This window comes from Neopsephotus bourkii, unplaced genomic scaffold, assembly GCF_033783945.1.
Source record: "Neopsephotus bourkii isolate Nb327-2 ecotype Australia unplaced genomic scaffold, CSIRO-AGI_Nbou_v1 NB_1373, whole genome shotgun sequence".
Lineage (NCBI taxonomy): Eukaryota > Metazoa > Chordata > Aves > Psittaciformes > Psittacidae > Neopsephotus > Neopsephotus bourkii.
Genome location: NW_026901852.1, coordinates 5655386 through 5673041, shown reverse-complemented (window position 1 = coordinate 5673041; position 17656 = coordinate 5655386). Strand labels below are relative to the sequence as shown.

Genomic DNA, 17656 nt, shown 5'->3' with positions numbered 1-17656 from the left:
AGTACATGCCATCCAAATCATGGTGGTATGTGAAATGTAATGTTAGGCAACTGTTGATATTGTCAGAGGGATTGTACGTTAAGCTGGGGTGGGGAAGCTAGCACAGTACATTTTGCAGAGCTGTGCATTTTTAAAAACATCATCATGACCTCTGGCATCTCACTTGTACTTGCAGAAGAGGGCAGGGTCCTATACCTTCAGGGGGGGTGCTTTTCCAGATGTTCCACCCAGCCTGGGTTCGTGTCAGACAAGTCAGGTCGATGTTACAGAGCTATTGAGGTATTCAGAGGAGGATCTGTAATTCACTGTTACGTTCTTTTTATCGAACCTAATGCTCTGTGAAGCTGTACCACCTTTCGTTCTGCTCATCACAAAATTAGTTACTTTAAAACCTTCCTTGGGGGGGAAGAAAATATAACTGTTCTAAAGTTCTGCCTTTCCATCCAACCCCCAAGAGTTCAGGCTAAATTTACAACTACTTGCATTGCATTTTTAAGCAAACCCCATCATTTAAATGATGGGCATTTATTTTAATCATATAATACTGTGACAAATCCTTTTCATATTTTGTTAATAGAGATATGTTTGTGATTATTTATTACTGTAAAACGACCTTGCATCTAAATATGTTGCCCAGCTAGAAAATCACATGCATGTGCAAAATCCATGTTATTTTCCTGTTGGTTTTGAACCTAGCTCCTGTTCGCTTGTGTAATGCTGACCACTACACTTGTAGTGGAAGAGACAGCAACTAGACAATGCTTATTCACATTTTCCACATCACTCATCATGTTATGGTTCTCAGTCATCCTCCTGCCCTCATTGTCTTCTTTCCAGACTGAGTCGTCCTGCAGACAACTATCTGTTTCTTTCCTCACAATCCCATGCTTCTTTTTGGTTTGGCTTTTTATTTGGTGCTGAGCTGACATTGTAACTGAACAGTCAAAACCCCAAGATCAGCTGAATGTACAGCTTGGTGTCCATCGCTTTATATTTTCAGTTAGGATTGTTTTATCCATGTGCATCACTTCCTATTCATCTGGGTTAATCTCCCATTTCTTGCTATTATCCAGTTTTTCTGCAGAGCATGTTTATTACTTTTCATGGTTGAAACTTGACTACCCTCCATAACATGTCATCACTGGATAGCCCCCGGCAGCTCACCTGTTTGCCTGGTCCTTTATGAACACTTTGAACAACCCAAATCACTACTGACACTCCACCGTCACTCGCTGAGGACTTAACTCCCCTGTTAGAGCTGGTTACATACTCATACTTCTCAGTGACTCTTTCCAAAGAGCTGCAGTAGGTGTGTGAGCAGGACTCTCCTTAACTGGGAAGGAGTAAGTATTGCTCTTATATAGTGCATTATGCAGGCATGTGTGCTGGGAGAGAGGTTCTGCAATGAGGAATTACCCATTTAGGCAAATTATCCATTCACCTAAAACTTAGGGAAACCCTTGCAGGAACAAAAGCCAGCTTTTATCACGTATTTGTTGTTTCCACGGCCACCTCCTTTAACTTGTTTTTTGTTGAGTGGAAATCCTTATCTTTGCAGGGCTTAAAAGCCCTGGTGGTGATTCTCCGGATACAGGTTGCTCTCAGGATGCTGTTTCTTAATGTTAAATTTCCAGTGAGTTTTCCCTTGTGGTGCCTGACATCAGTGCAAGAGAGAGCACAGTGCTTGAGGTGACTGTCATTGACTCCAGCAAGGAACAACCAGTCTTTAAGCATCCTATAAGTAAGTAGTAAAGCTACATTCAGGAATATCCTGTGCACCCATCAAAATGGAACCAGTTTAAGGTCCAGAGAGCTGTTGTAACAGTTCATATACATGTGACCAGCAGCATTTCTGCTTTGTGCAGGAGGGGGTTCTGTTCTGCAAGAGCTAACTACCCTTGCGTAACAGGCAATTGTTTTACAGTAAATCAGTAGCAAATCAGATGGTGAGTAGCTTTTACTAGGCAGTGTTGCTAGACAGAACTCTGAGAGCAGGTTCCATTGTGGGGGTTTTTTACCTCTTAAGTGTATAAAACAGAAGAATCTGCTCAAGGTTTTCTGGAAATTAAGTGGTGGACATGAACAGCAAGGAACGTTAGAGTCACTCTTTGGTATAATGTTTTTAGATAACATTGGGGTTGGATAATACATGAGGAGAACTGGCTCCTGGAAAAACAAAACCACCCTTGGCACATGCATTTTGTATTAATTTTTTACATTCAAACTGGAGGAGATGGGCAGAGTACAAAATCCTTTTCTAACTGAAGAAATGGTGGCAAAACGTCAATATTTTCCACTGTTCCTAGTGAATGTAAGCAAGTTTTCATCACTTTCTGGGTATTTTGATCATCCTTTTCCCTGTGTTGATTCACTCACCTTCTTTTCCCACCAACTGAGCAAGGATAGTAAACTTCCTGTGAAACTAGCAGAACTCTCCAGAGGTTTTTCTCTAACACAGGCTGCCAGCTGGAGGAAAAAGAAGGGAAAAAAAGGGTAAAACTGGCTGACGGATGCCTTTAAACTTTATAGTGTGCATACTGCCCATGGAGAGACTCATAAATACTTGACATGTCCAAAACTCAACGATAAAGCCCAATAGATTCCTGCTCCGGAGCTTCGGGGAAAAAATGGTCATATCTCTAAACTTAGACTAAAAGGAGTTTGCCAGATATTTTCAGCGGTATTAAGCAACTCCTGCTTTCCAGTAAAGCTGGGAGCTGGGAGCATGAAGAACCTTTGAAATTTGCTGCAGTTGGAAATTGCCTCATGTTTTCCATTATAAATATTTTTCTTTTGTTTCTTTTATTTAGAAATTTGTCAGTTGCAGACTGAAGGTTTTCCATATGAGATAACTGCTTCAAATGAGGACTGCTTTGCAGCTTCTTTAGGGTTAGTGTATCTGCCTTAACGTTCAGTTTTCCCTCCCTCAGAGGCATCCCTGTTTCTTCTGTGACAGTTATTCACTCCTCTGGCAGGTTTACAGAACTTTGTATGAACTTACTCTTTTGACTATGCACCTGTGTGCCCTAATGGTAAAGACAGTAGATTACTGGTATTATGTTAGCAGTCGTGGGGTTGTGGTTAAGAAGGCATTTCTAGAAGCTCTCACAACAGTGGTTTTGACAAATGATTTACCTAATGGGATAAAGTTTCCTATGCTTGTTCTTATTCAGGAAGCATCCGAAGGAAAACATTGTCTCTCCTAATTGTATGTGCAGTGTGAATTTAATCAGTTATTTGTCACGTTTTTATTGAAGCTTTCAGGTTAATCAGTGGGGTTGCTTTTGGGGGAGGCAGGGTTTTTTTGGGAATTGCTGTAGTTTTCCGCATAGGCTGAGGGTGAGGTCTTGGCTCTGTTCCGGCTGGTAAGCAGTGCCAAGCACTTCAGTGGAGTCACACTTCCTCCTTAGATACTTTGTGTGGTGGGAAGCCATGGTTATTTTTTAATCTGGCTTCCTAAGAAAATGAACTTTTGTTTCCTATAAAATTAGGTCATACTGTCTGTGCATGGAGGTGTCTGTGCTTTCTGCCCTGAAAACTTCCTTGAGCCTGCTGGCAAATTGCAGGAACGTGTGGCAGGAGTGTAGAAGTCTTGAAAATACAAAGTTCCTGTGGTTACATGAATATAACCACTTACAAGAAGCAGATTCTGTTACTGCTACCTGAAAGAAAGGCTGAAGCCCCTGCACAAGTGTATTCTGTGAACAGAGAGTCAATCTGGGCAAAATAAATGATGAATATCCTAATCCTACGAAGAGCTTCAATGAGAATTCATGCCTTACAAAACATCGCGGGGGAAAGAAAACCCAACCTCCTCTTCAGTCCAGATTTGTATCCTGAATGTATTCGCTGATGTATTACAAGGCATGAACACCATTGGAAGCTTTTTCTTTGGCAAAGACATTTAGGACATCTTTCCTGTGTGGTTTCTCTGATGCTTAATAAAGAGCAAACTCATGCTGTGCTGTGGCTTTAAAACAACTCAACTAAAAAGTCAATGCAATGCAGTATAGAAGTCCAGTGGAAACCAAACTTTGTAACTGTGCTATCCATGAACTTCCTTGTTATTTTTGCTGTGAATAGTCCTGATATAAGCAAATACAGATAGGTAAACATTGACTGGCAGGTATTCAGGAATAAATGAAATACAGAGATTACATCCATGGAATATTACACCCGATGTTTACACACATAAAGCTCATGCAATATAAAGAAGTAATTCATCAACCTTTAGTAGCTCATGTCCATATTGGTATGGTATTAACGTTGCTAACAGTGTGTTGCTATAGCACATGTGCAGAAGAGGACCAAGTTACTATTCATGTGAGAACTAAACATTTAAAACTGTGATTTTTTGGGGGTTTTGGAAAAAGGAAAAAAAAGGTGTTATTTGACTTACTGTCATGCATTTTGTATATGAACGTGTGTATGAGGTTCATACAGATGGAGGTGCTTGTATCTCATTTTCTTGCCAAATTCAAAGAGACTTTCAGATAAGGATTTACATGTTCAAGGTTATAATAACTGAAATCTGTATATAGTGCATTGTATCCAGTATATGCAAGTGCCAAGTTTGAACCAGTGTATTTAAAGAAAAAAGAAGAAATAAAAGCAATTCTTTGATTTGCTGTCCTTCTTGAAGTCAGAATTAGATAACCTCGCTATTACTTTCTTTATCAGTATGAAAATAGGTTTAGTAAATCCAAATCCCATGGTTATAAGCACATTTTTATTTTAAAACAAAGTGGATAAGAATTTACCTACGTGAAAGAGGATTAAGTCTTTCCTTCCCTCATTTACATTACCAAACAGCTGCTTTTTTAAAACCCTATAGTTGATTAGTGATGGGAAGTGAAATTGGACATGTGTAGTATCCGGGAACTGCATCCTCACCCTGGGCTATTGGGTAGAGATGGAAAACCTGAAAGAGAGAGATGAATAAGATTTCTCCAGTGTCAGTGTAACCCCTTCAATTTTTAAGGAAAATTAAAATTGACCAGTAGCCAAAGAAACACTAACTATAGTAGCAGTTATTAAAGGCAAAGCCTCCAGGCAATTGGAAGAAGGAAACCCAATGTAGAGAGGCTATATACGGGAAGGTTTAGATTTAAATTCAGAACTGTATTTTATTTTTTGTTCTTGTAAGCTCAGTTTATTTTCTTTTTTTCCTCCAACTTTGCAGCAGACCTAAAATCTTCATAAGGTAACACATTGATTATAATTCACTTAAAAACACCCAATGATGGCCTGTGTGTTAAGACAGGAAACAGAAGAGAGAGGAAAAAGCTCTTTCTGAGAACTTAAGTGTTTGCACCAAAATAATAACCTAAGCATGTTGAAGCCCCAAATCATCTATTTCTGCCCTGGGGTTAGCAGGTAAGTTAGAATTCTGGAATACTGTTTATAGATTTAAATAATACTGAAGGCTCCACTTTTTACGCTCTTTAGTCAATTCAGAAATAACTTTTGTGAGTGACAGATCTTCACAATAAAAGAAGCTTGCGGAGTTTCTAGGTCCAACGTAATGTGCTTCTGCAATTACAGGTAGATAGTGTAGACAGCGTGCAATGTCTTAAATTTTGGGCAATGAGAAAATGGGTAACCTGCCTTAGCAGTTAGTATCCATGGGATTTGGCTGACACTGTGATGTTATTAGCTGATGGAAGGAAGACTTTGGATGAACTGAAATGACTTAATACTAAACTTCACCTTGAAAGATGCTGAGGACCTCCTCGAGAAATGCTGGTCGTCTTCAGCCATTTCCTCTTGATTTATCCCAGAAAGTACTGGCAGAATTGGTTTAAAATGCAGAATTTGTGTCTTCCAGTGCAGTGTAGTGATTTGACATTAAAGTGGAAGATCATAAACTTTAAGCATGCACATGTGCAAGAGAGAACTTAAGAGAAAACGCTTTTATTTTGTACAATTTAAATATATTTACTGTAGCTTCTTTTGTACTTATGGTGATTTATCAAACGTCATTAACACGACTATGAATGCTGAAGGTTGCCAGTCATGTTGTGCAGTGACAGGGATGGAGGTGGTGAGGAAAATCAAACTGTTTGGTAGCACTGCTGAAAGACTTTAAAGAAATCAAACTTTAAAGAACTTCCAAGAAATAAAAGTACAAGATATCCAAACATATGTGTGGATAGCACAGAAGATTCCAACACCATGCTAATGTTTACTGCTGGTAGAAACAGCCAAATGCAATTAGAATGCAAACATTCTCAGCCAAAAAATAGAGTATTTTTCAGTAAGTCATTGATAGGTTAAGCTAGATGAAATATTAAACCCACATGCTGTTATTTAGCTGTACAAGGTAATAATTATAACAGCTTCCTTCTCATGAGCACACATGGGACAGTGATAGCAGGCACTTCATTTATGCTTTAATTAATGAAAAAAATGTGCCATATATTGTATAATGAGTGAGAAGCTGCTAAATAATTGAATTGGTTTGAATGAAGGAAGAGTTCTGTTAGAATTCATTCAAATGGCAATTAAAAGCTGGTATTTTTAGGAGATCTTTGCATACAATGCAGAATTTTGGTGTGTCCTTTTTTTAAAAAAAGGAGAAAACTATTTTTTTATGGAAGAACTTTATATAAGAACACGAAAATACTGGCAAAACATCATAATCTTCATCAGATTGAATGATTAGCATCCTATAATCTAGTCACAATATAACTAATAATAATACTGAGTTAAGTGTCAGAAGGTTGGAGTACGAGAGTAAACTAAGCATGAATATAATGGGATTTGTTACACGATTTATCTTGATAAGTGAATCTCTTTGGACCAGTGGTAGATCTTTGACATGGAAATAAGCCACCATTACTGGAAAGGTTTCTTTGAAGTAGTTCTCATCTCTTGTGGATTTTAATTTTAGTTCATCGAATGTTCTCATTCAATTACTTGGTTTCTGGTTTTTAGCTGTCCTTTTAGAGTGTATCCATATTGCTCTTGGTTTTACAATGTCTAATGCTTTTAGTACCAAATACAAAAATCAGTGCTTTTGATTTTTGAACAGGTAGATGAAAGAAGTAGTTGGGAAAGAAAACAGAAATTGCTTTCTAATACTTTAAAAGTGAAGGAGCAGGAAAGCGAGGTTCACGTTATTTCATATTTTAACCCATTTCTTCATTATTCTTATTAAAAACTTCTCTGAGGTGCTTGAGGCTGTGTAACTTTTTTTTTTTTTAATGTATGTATGGGATTCAAGAGCCTTAGTATAATTTCCAAAAAGAAAAGACTTAACTTAGGAAGGTGTTGATGCAGAATCCTAGTACCTTCAGCCTTATTAAAAGACAGGGTGAAAGTGATTTAGAGGCTGACAAGCTCTCTGAAAATGTCATTCTTCAACTAAAAAGGCTGGTTTATCAAAGCATCTGATGTGATGCTTATTTGTAAATACATCTGTAGCAGATACTGTTTAGGCCACTCCATTATCTAAGCACTCAACTTGCAAATGCACTCAACCCCTTAAACATTAAGATGAATCAAACCCTTAAAAAATGATAAGGTGTCCTAACATAAAGTTGGAATTTCTGTGACCATGTAAGTATTTGCAGTTTCTAAGGGAAAAAGAGCCTGCATTGAAGGAGGTTTACAGGATGCACATGTATGCATTTGTCTCAGGCCTGGCTGATGTCTACGTGCACTATAGGCATTCATAATCTCTTCTGGGAAAAGGGGAATCTTTGTGAAAAGGATTTTTGCTCTAGTCTCTGTCTCGCACCATGTGCTGTAATGAAACTGCTCCATGGACAAAATGCAGGCAGCAGTAAAAACTATCCCAGGAATGCTTGTATTAACCTTTTTATCAACTAAGCACTGCTCTACGTTGAAAATTACAATGCTTCCAGTTTCTTGTGCGTGTATGGGGTCCCTGCTTTGATTTTAACACAGTGAAGACCTGTGGTTTTATTTTCTGCTTTGCCTTTTTTGCTTTAAATGTGGACCTTTGTCTGCCTTGTTACAGAAGGAAGCTTTGTTACCTCTGATGTAAACCAGGGTTTCAAAGTGCCAATGCTTTCTTCTGAGAACTATTCCCAGTCTTCCACCTGCCAGAGGCTGCCTTTGTGCAAAACTCTGCTTCCCTCTCTTTTGAAGATAATATATTAGGATGAATATTGAATTATTTATGTTATAGAATTAACTAGGTTGGAAAATACCTTCAAGACCATCAAGTCCAACCTATGTTCACAGAAACAAAACACACATGCATACCTGGGGTAGATTCTGAAAGGGGCTGTAAAAAACATCTGAACAGATTCATATCATCTTGTTAAATGAGTAGGGGTTTAACATGGATCTTATTAGCTTGTCAAACCACAGTGGCTGTGTTTACATGAAAAGCTTATGTTCTGTTGCCTTGCGTCCACATGTGAACGTATTTGGCTTACATAAAACCTGAGCTCACTAGGCCTCTTGGAGCATTTAGCAGGAGCACCAGACCAGACTTGTAGCATTCCACATCATTTGTGAACATGAGATAAAGCCAGTTGCAAGATGTGAGCAAGAATGCCCCTTAATCATGCTCCATATGCATGGAAATCAGTGTCAGAAGCCAGATGTATGAAAGAAAAGCACTTTTCTAACTTTCTGCCTCCCTTGGGCATTCTTATCAATGACCTAAATGCTCAACTTCAGATCCAGATGATTTCCACCATGTTGCTCTCATTTCATTTCTGCATTATTTTTTTTTCCTGCAGGATTTCTAATCCTTTCAGTACTTTACATTTTTTGTCCTTCATGTAAAGCTAAGCACATGTGATGCCGATGATGCAGGGGACAGGATGTTTCTTAAACCAAATGTTTCTGCAGATAGAAGAGATCCTTAACTGAGGATTACTGTCTGACCTAAGGAGAATGGAAAAAATTTTATGATGTGGAAGAGGTCTACACCACCTCTCTATTTTAGCACAGAGGGAAAAAATAGCATGCTTACAAAATGACTGTGTCACTGGAAGTGGTAGGCATTAAGCAATATCAGGAAAAGATTAACCATAACAGATAATTACTGTAATTTGACTAGTAGATTAGGGAACATAAATAAAATAAAGAACAATATAAGCAAGTGCAATTATAAAGCATAAAAGGCTGCAAGTTATAGGAAATGACTGTTGTACTTCAGAAATAGGTGAAAACAGTGGGCAAGGAAGGCAATGGAGTCGTACAGGTTTTGGAGACTAATTTTTCTGCTTTATGATAAAGACACTGCTGGTTAGCTGGGCTTAGTACAAGTATTAGAAAATTACCTGCTATGAGAGCAATCATAATATAGTAATCTGCATGTTATTGAATGCATGCCAAAAGAAATTACAGGTATATAAGGCATATGTTTGTAAATATAGCTGATACCATCTTAGAACAGTCGTTCATTTGTTACCCACTTTGATGGATAATAAGAAAAAGATCACATGGATTTGTGAGAAATACTCTGTTCAATGGGATTGTTTGAGAGATCTCCGTCGCTAAAGCAGAGGGGTTTATCTTAAGTGATGAGAAGCACCGTGTAAAACACTGCCCAGGCTTCAATGCAGAAGAATTTCCTGTGATTCTCACTGAAAATGAATCCTCAATTATTTCATCAGTTTATCGAGTCCTTCTATTTCAGAGGAGAAAATGCTGCTCACAGCATGCCAGATCTCTAGTCTTGTTTCTCTTGCTTATGCGAAAGTTCTAATTCCCAGCTCCTATCTTCATGCTGTATGTAAGCCATTTTTAGTTCCTTTGAGGCAGCTTTTCAAGTCAATATGTTTTTCCCTTGAAGAAGAAGAGCCAATGCCTAGTATTGTTTTACTTGCTACTTAGAAGACCCTCAATATATTCACACTTAAGGTGGTTGTAAATAAATGTGCAAAACAAGTAATGCCATTAAAGGCATGCTTCTGAAGAACAGAAAATTGAAATGTAAATTTTCAGGTAACAGATTCAACTTTTTCTCCTTCACAGCCACAGCCCATGTGAAGGAGAAATGGGGATAGTACATCCATTCAAAGAAGCTCCTGGTGCTGTGTTGGCATCTCAAATCAATGCAGGATGAAGAAGTGTTGCAATTAGGTTACAGTTCACTCTTTCTTCAGCCAAAATCTTGTTCTTCCTCAGTTGTGACAAGTTTCACATGTGCTCTTCTTTCTGAGGTCCATACAGAAGATGATTGCCGCAGGTTAAGCTACATGGTCTTTCACTTGGCATCTTAAATAATTTCTGTCTTTACTTACTGCTATTTCAACTTCTTTGGAAGTAAAAGCAGAATAGGATGGCATAGTGGTCTCTTTCTTATCTGCCCATGTTGCTTATCTGACCTGTACCTTTGTCTGACAAGATTTCTTTGAGGAATAAGCAAAATATGTTGGAAATATATGTTTCTCCATTGTAACTGTTGAAGTCTTAAGTCTCCTCGCTGCAGCCCATGCTCTTCCTCCCCTGTTGTTCAGTGCCTGCTTTTCAGTTCCTCGCTGTGCTTTGTAGTGTGAAATAGTGGGTTGCAAAAGTACTTTGGGACAAGAGCCACGCTCTCCTGTTTAAACTGTGATGCATCTAGCAGCTTGTTCAGACCTTGTTATAGCTATTTACCTTAAATAATGCTGTGCTGATGGAAAATTAATATTAGTAACACATTGTGAGGGGGGAAGATGGGGACTATGCACACTAAAACTACATTTTTTAATCATAAAAAGTGTCTCTAAAGTCAGTTCTTATGTAATTTGCTATGGATTCCTATTACTCTTTGCCCCAAATGACTGAGTATATTACATTTGCGATACCCCTTGCTACTGGGGTTTTTTGGGAGGGTTATTTTGAGGGAGGCTTGGGGGGGGATAAGTGTGGTAAGTTGCAACACTAAAGTGATATTTCTGAGATTTTTTGAGCCTTATAAGGAAGAATCATACTCTCCTTATAGCATGTGAAACTTTTTGTATTCTCTTTTTGAGCCTCTTCACACAGTATTACGAAAAATCATTCTATATTTGAAGTATAAGGGGGTTTTCAATGCTGTGAATCAGTTTGAAGTATATTGCTCTTACACTTTCCACTTTGATTTTAAATTGAATTAATAAGTGACCAAAATTTCTTTGCTGTGCAGTGTTTTATAGAGTGATATTGTTGGCACTGGCGAAGTTAGCCTGTATTTTAAACCACTGCACACATTGAAGCCTTGCTGATAATGTCTGTTGCACTTGCTTGGACTTTTGCTGAAGTTTATACCTTGAAATATGATGAAGGTATGATGTCTCCAGAGTAAATACGGGTGTCCTCAGACTTTTGTACTATCAAATAGCAGTGAGAAAAGATTTATACTGCAAGAGCATCTCTTCTTTCTCCTTCCAGTTCTACGTCTCCCCAGAGAAGGGAAGAAATGTATTCTAGTTTAATTATAGGGTTAGTTATCTATTCATCTCATGCCTCTTGTTTGGTTTATTTTTTCCTTGAGGAGGAATAGAATCCTGGGATAGAGCTCCTATCCTCATCTTTCAATATTGGATCACCTGAGCTACGGGTTGTGTGTAAGTCTGTTAGGTTAAAGCCTGCTAAACCCCAGAATTTATACAATCATGTAAATCTTACCTTGGTGCAGCCACTTTGTCTAAAATGGGAAATACATTATAGAAAACTCCTTTTGTTTGCAATTTCACCTGCAGCAGAATACTGAATTTGGAATAACCCAAACAAAGCAGCATTCATTAGCACTTAAGGATGACTTCATCCCACAGCTCGAGTGTTATTAAATTGCAGTGTACCTCAGTGTAAGAATCTGGACATTATTGGTGGGCAAGCAGAAAAAAAGACTGGTTGCAATAACTTGCTAGGACATATGAAGTCAGCAGAAGAGTTGCAAATAAGGCTCACAAAGTCTGACTTGCAGTTTTCTGCACCGTCTGTGAAACTAAAATACATTTTGGGTTTAGTGTTTGCTTTTTACAGTGATTATTTCATATTGTTTGCAGTCACTAATGGGGAGGAGCTCAGAGGAATTTACCCTGAACCTCTAGTAGGTCAAGGAAAAAATATATAGCATTATCCTTTCAGCTCTAGTGGCCAAATTCTCAGTCTGACCGGAATTCTTTCTCCAAATAAGTAGACTTGGCATAGTTTTCCCTCTAGGTCTATTTGTGATTGTATTTTCTCTTGGTACACTCGACAATGCAGCTACCTCAAATTATATCTCTTAGCTGAAAACATACATTTCCCTTTTAGCGATATCGAAATAGAAATAATTATAAGTAAAAATTGTTCCTTTAAAATAGAATAGACACTTTTTGGACACACTTTAGCTTGGAGCAGATTTGAGTGGACAAGCAATATGTCAATTATGGTTGCTTTAAATGGAGTGTTACTAGAAAGGGGAGAAAACGCTGTCATAAACTTAGACTGGCCAATTTTTGAGTAACAAGAGCGATGTTCAGTTCTTTTGCCATTAATCTCTCTATTGCTGATGGAAGCACTAGCCCAAGGCTTCTGCCAAGCACCACGCTGTTCATGTGATAAGGGAGGATTTGGTTACGGTCGGGCAAGTCTGAAAAATGGTAAACTGACAGCAAATCTGGGCTCATGGTTGGGGAGGCAGCTTTTGTGGTCACGTGCTTTTATTTGATGTGGTTCCTTGTGTCTCCTGTGCCAAATGGTGTAATGTACTAAAGTGATGAAGCTGCAAAAGGGGGAAAAGAAAAGTCAACTATTTACTTCAGCAACAAAGGAGAAAGGGAATGGGGAAGGAGATCAAAGCCCATAACATGAGGCTCGAAACAGGAAAAAAGAGCAAAAAGAAGGGAATTTCTTTCCACATGCTTCAGGCTACTCTTGGTTAGAGTATCATGAGTAATAAACCTTTTAAATGCTTGTGTAGGTCTGCAGTGTGCTTCAGTCTCAAAATAAGGCAGGTGAGGAGTTAGAGTTAAGAAGGGTGTATCCTGGTAAGAGCAAAGGCTACAATCTATGAAGTCTGTAGTCTACTTTCCATCACTAGTACGTAGATTTGAACATGTTTTAACATCGGCCACGCTGAGAGAAAAGCTCTTAGTTATTTTAAACCAGCATAAAAAGTCTTTCCATGCAGAGGCAAGTTTCTTGTTTATTTACATTTTCAAAGCTAGACAAATCTTCAACTGTATCATTCACAGCCATTGAAATTGTTATTTCCCTATTTTTTTGCAGAAAGAATACATTGGATTAGGAGCATTGCTTGGTGCAATCAGTATAATTTACCATTTTCTTTTGGTATAAAGCTCCTTAATGCTACATTCACACTGTATTCAGGGATAAATACCATTCTTCTTCCAGTGCTGGACCTCCTTCCCAAATACATGTTTTTCATTCTTTCCTCCCTTGGAGCAAAAGTCAGTTTTGGGAGATGGGGAATGCTAATAGATAAGGCAAAAAAGAGCAAAATATTCTATAGGCAGTATTACACAGGTGCCTAACTCTAGTACAATAACCTGTGTTAGCACATAATGTTTACTTATTTATAAACTGTGGTATTTTTATTCTTGTGGGACCCTGCAAGAAGTAGGGGGTGTCTAAAATAATCCTCATTTTCCAGAGTCAGCTAAGCAGTTTCCCAGCAATGTAGAGAAACCTCCATTTTTGTGCTCTGAGCAAGGGGGGAAGCAAAATGGATTGCATGGAAGAGATGGGGTGAATGAAAGGAGTTTAGGGAAACTAGTCAGGCCCAAGAGAGCATGGGGAGAGCTGCAGGGAAGAGGTAGGTTAGGAATGGGAGTAGGAGCATCTTCCTTCATGCCTCCAAGTCTGCCTTTCCAAGCCACCCAGTCTTCTGAGTGTGGGACTTGGAAACACCCCACTTCTTCTCTAGTGAAGTGATGTTTTTAAGGAAGGGGAGATAACTGGTTCTTTACACATAAATGCCCAAGAACAAAACCAGTCACTTCTGTAAACCTGTGAATTAATGCTAAGGCCTTTTTTTTTTAAGAATCATTTCTTGAGAAAGACTTTTAAATGTAATTATAAGCTATCAAGAAATGGGAAATAACTTTTCATTTTGTATGTGGGTCTGAATAAATAGATCCATTGAGAAACAGACAGAGCAAGTCTCTTGGAATGCACCAGTCAACAGCACAAATGTAAACATACTCCAGCTACACTCTCTGCACTTGTATTTCAGCACGTCTCAGAACAGAACTGCTATTAATGCAGGCTGACTGCTGCTCTTGTTGAATTCAGTGGTGAGTTCCTGACAAAGTCCAGTTTAATTCACAGACCGTGGACCAGAACCACATTGTGTCTGATGCTCTGGAAACTCAGGAAAGCAAAAGAGTCTCTGCTCTGTCTTAAAGTGAGGTGTATGAAGTTGGTTTGCAGCTGAGTAGGTTGAGGATGACAGCAAGGGAATAAAACGCTGAGGACAACAGATCTTTGTCTCTGTATTCCAATGTGTTCATGCAACCTTATCTCCTAGATAAGGTAGACCTACCACATATTTATCCTCATCTGGTACCAGTCCTGATGAAACAGAATCCACTAAGAGTGTTGCTCCATGAGTTCAGATAACTGCAGAAAGCCAGTAGCAAAATCTGTTAGAATCTTAGCCTGTAAAAACTGTCAGGTTACTGGAAAAGAACTGTGTAAAAGAAAACCACAATTCATTTGATTGTGCTGAAACTGGACTTATCCTGGCAGCTGCAGGGGAGCAGTATCTATTAGGCTGTGGTTAAAGATGAAATAACTTCATCATATCTCGAGTTTTTGCTAGGGTTTTTTGGTGTTTTTTGTTGTTGTTGTTGTCTTGATAAATGAATGTCACCAAACCTGATCGTGTGATGTTATAGTTGTCTTTATTCCAAAGTATAACTATGTTGTCTATTTGTAAGGGGTGTATAATAGTGATACCAATAAGGAAAGCTTAATCACAAACGGATGTATGTAAGATCTGTGCTCCAAGAGTCCTAACTATCTGGAAAACAGGCCTGATGTGCAGGAATCTTTAGCTTCTGCTGGTGAAACCTCTTGCCAAATAGAACGTCCTTGACTATAAAAGGCTGCTTATGGCATTCTTTGTCTTACACATTTTTGATTGGGCTTTGGAAAAAGCAGCATTAGATACAGAGTTGAATGCTGAAATTCCCTTGCGTAATGTTCTCCATTTCACATATTTCATTGCTTCTTTTACAGATCCTTCTTATTTGACATTTAAGTCACTTCTTCCTTCACCTGCAGGTTTATTACAGGGTCAAAGGAATTACTGTAGCCTCTTGTCCTGTCTCATGATTGTGAGGTACTTCAACTATGTTGCTCTGGCATGACAGAGGCTTAGAACAGCAGTCAAATCAAGCTCTGAGCAGTAACTTCCTTACATGTTTAAAAATAAAAGGTAAATATAAGTTTCATTAGGCAAATGTACCTTAATTACTGAATGTTTATAGAACATTTTGTGATGGTCAGAGGCAAGGTCCTGTGCAAATGCAGTGTTTTATTAAAATATTTAATAAGCAGATTCTCTGACCCAGTAGAGGGAACAAAGATGCCTGGCCTCTCTTAATTTTCCCTACCCATAATTATTTCTACAGAACATAAATTACATATTGTACAGCTTTATTCTGTTTTCAGAGGATAATTACGCTAGAATTTCCAGCCTTCTTTCTGTGGTGGGACCTCTTTCTCAGAAACCACACCTTGTAGAATTCTGTTTTTCATTTGAGAAGGGTTGAATTCCCATTTTTGTCAACAAGTTTTTATGGATTGACTGCTTTCAAAAGATGGATACAGGTAAAATTGGAAGCTCTTACTCGCAAATCATGAACTTCATAGCAGCCTTCAAGTATCTGAAGAGGCCTAGAAGGATGCTGGGGAGGGACTCTTCATTAGGGACTGTAGTGAGAGGACAAGGGGTAATGGGTTAAAACTTAAACAGGGGAAGTTTAGATTGGATATAAGGAAGAAGTTCTTTACTGTGAGGGTAGTGAGGCACTGGAATGGGTTGCCCAAGGAAATTGTGAATGCTCCATCCCTGGTGGTGTTGAAGGCCAGGTTGGACAGAGCCTTGGGTGACATGGTTTAGTGTGAGGTGTCCCTGCCCACGGCAGGGCGGTTAAAATTTGATGATCTCAAGGTCCTATTCAACCCTAACTATTCTATGATTCTGTGATTCTATGGTTCAGTCTGGGAGTTGTATTGGAAGCTGATGATATAGGAGGGGAAGGGTTTTTTTTGCATGTGAAATCTGTTAGCGATTACTTCTAATTTCATGCCTGCTACTGTAATCGTGAGAGGAGCCTGTAATTCTTGTTGTAGTCATCTGAACGTCTTCAGTGGTATCTCCATGCTGAGAGGGAACTTGGACTTGGTTGCAAATGAGGCAAGGCAGAATGCAAAACGGGCAGTACAATTTGCTCTGTGTATGAGATTGGAGGCTTTTATGGGTATATTTACATAAGCATGTAAGGAGTTTAATAAACAAAGACAGGGTCTTAAAGAAAGGTTCACAACCCCCTTGGAACAAACCAGGAGGGACGAGGTTTTAATTCTCCAACCCTAAAGACTGATGGGCCCACTATGCTTTCAATTTCCTAAGAGCAGACTACTGTTTCAGAAGCGTTCCAGCTTAGTAATAATGTCATAGTCACCCTTCGATGTTTCACTGTTTTTAACATCCACAAAATCATAGCAAAATCATATTTCCTTGTGAGTAATTTCAGTAAGGGGGTAGCAGCAAGGGAACTGAATTCAGGGGGGTTTAAATCCCGTTGAAGTCTTTCTTCTCCTGGCAAAGTTTGTTTGTGTTCTTATGTAGCTGTGCTGTGCTCAAGGCTTTTTTTACTTTTTTTCCATCATTGCATATGCAAAATCCAGACCTGCAGAACTGTTCCATGTGGTGAGCAGTCTGCTGAACCCAGACTGTTTTGCCTGAGTAGCAGATTTCCATATACCTCATTATGAGTTTGGGTTTTTTGATTTATGTAGGCTCCGTTCCTTCAAAGGGATGTACGACTGTAGACCTTTATACCTACCAAAGTGATATCTTATCAAGCACCGTGGAAAACACAAGGGCAGGTCCCACTGGAGAATAAGAGCCTTGTTTTGCAGAGAACTTTCTTTCCAGCCTGTTTAATCTTTCATGGAAACAGCATGTAAACAGGAGTCCACAAAGTAACTTAGCTTTTGAAGCTTTCTAATTGTACCCAACAAGGCTCTGGATGTTTAGTGAATGATGTAAGCCACAGTGTGTAATGCAAATTTATACCCCTTTTGATTGGTCAAAGACTATAAGTAGGATTTAGGCCAGCGCTGCTAAAAGAAGGTAGTATGGACTTTAGCTGGTTGTTGCCTTGTGCAACCTCATTTAAATAAAAAGTGCTAGGTCTTTCCACACCAAAGAAGTCATTATCCTCAGCAACAGCAGGCATGCTTCAGTCTTCCATCCTATGATAAAGGCAATTGATTAAGGTGCCTAAATACACCTCTGAAGTTATCTTACTTCTGTGAATTCGGATTTCCAGTCTCTGTATGGACAGAGTTAATGTCTTTGTCCTTATTATTTCCTTCTGGGGATGGACAAAATCATAAAACAATGTAGGCTGGAGAGGACCTCTGGATATTACCTGGCCAAGCCCCGCCTTGGAGCAGGGCTAGCTTAGATCAGCATACTCACGGGCAGCTGTTCAGCTGAGCACCTCTGATGACAGAGATGCCC

The 17656-nt window shown here is 38.9% G+C and overlaps 1 protein-coding gene across 1 annotated transcript in view; it reads left to right on the top strand.

Annotated features, from left to right (window-relative positions):
* Positions 1–17656, top strand: part of BABAM2 (BRISC and BRCA1 A complex member 2) — a 162330-nt gene that overhangs the window by 104267 nt on the left and 40407 nt on the right. The window lies entirely within an intron of this gene.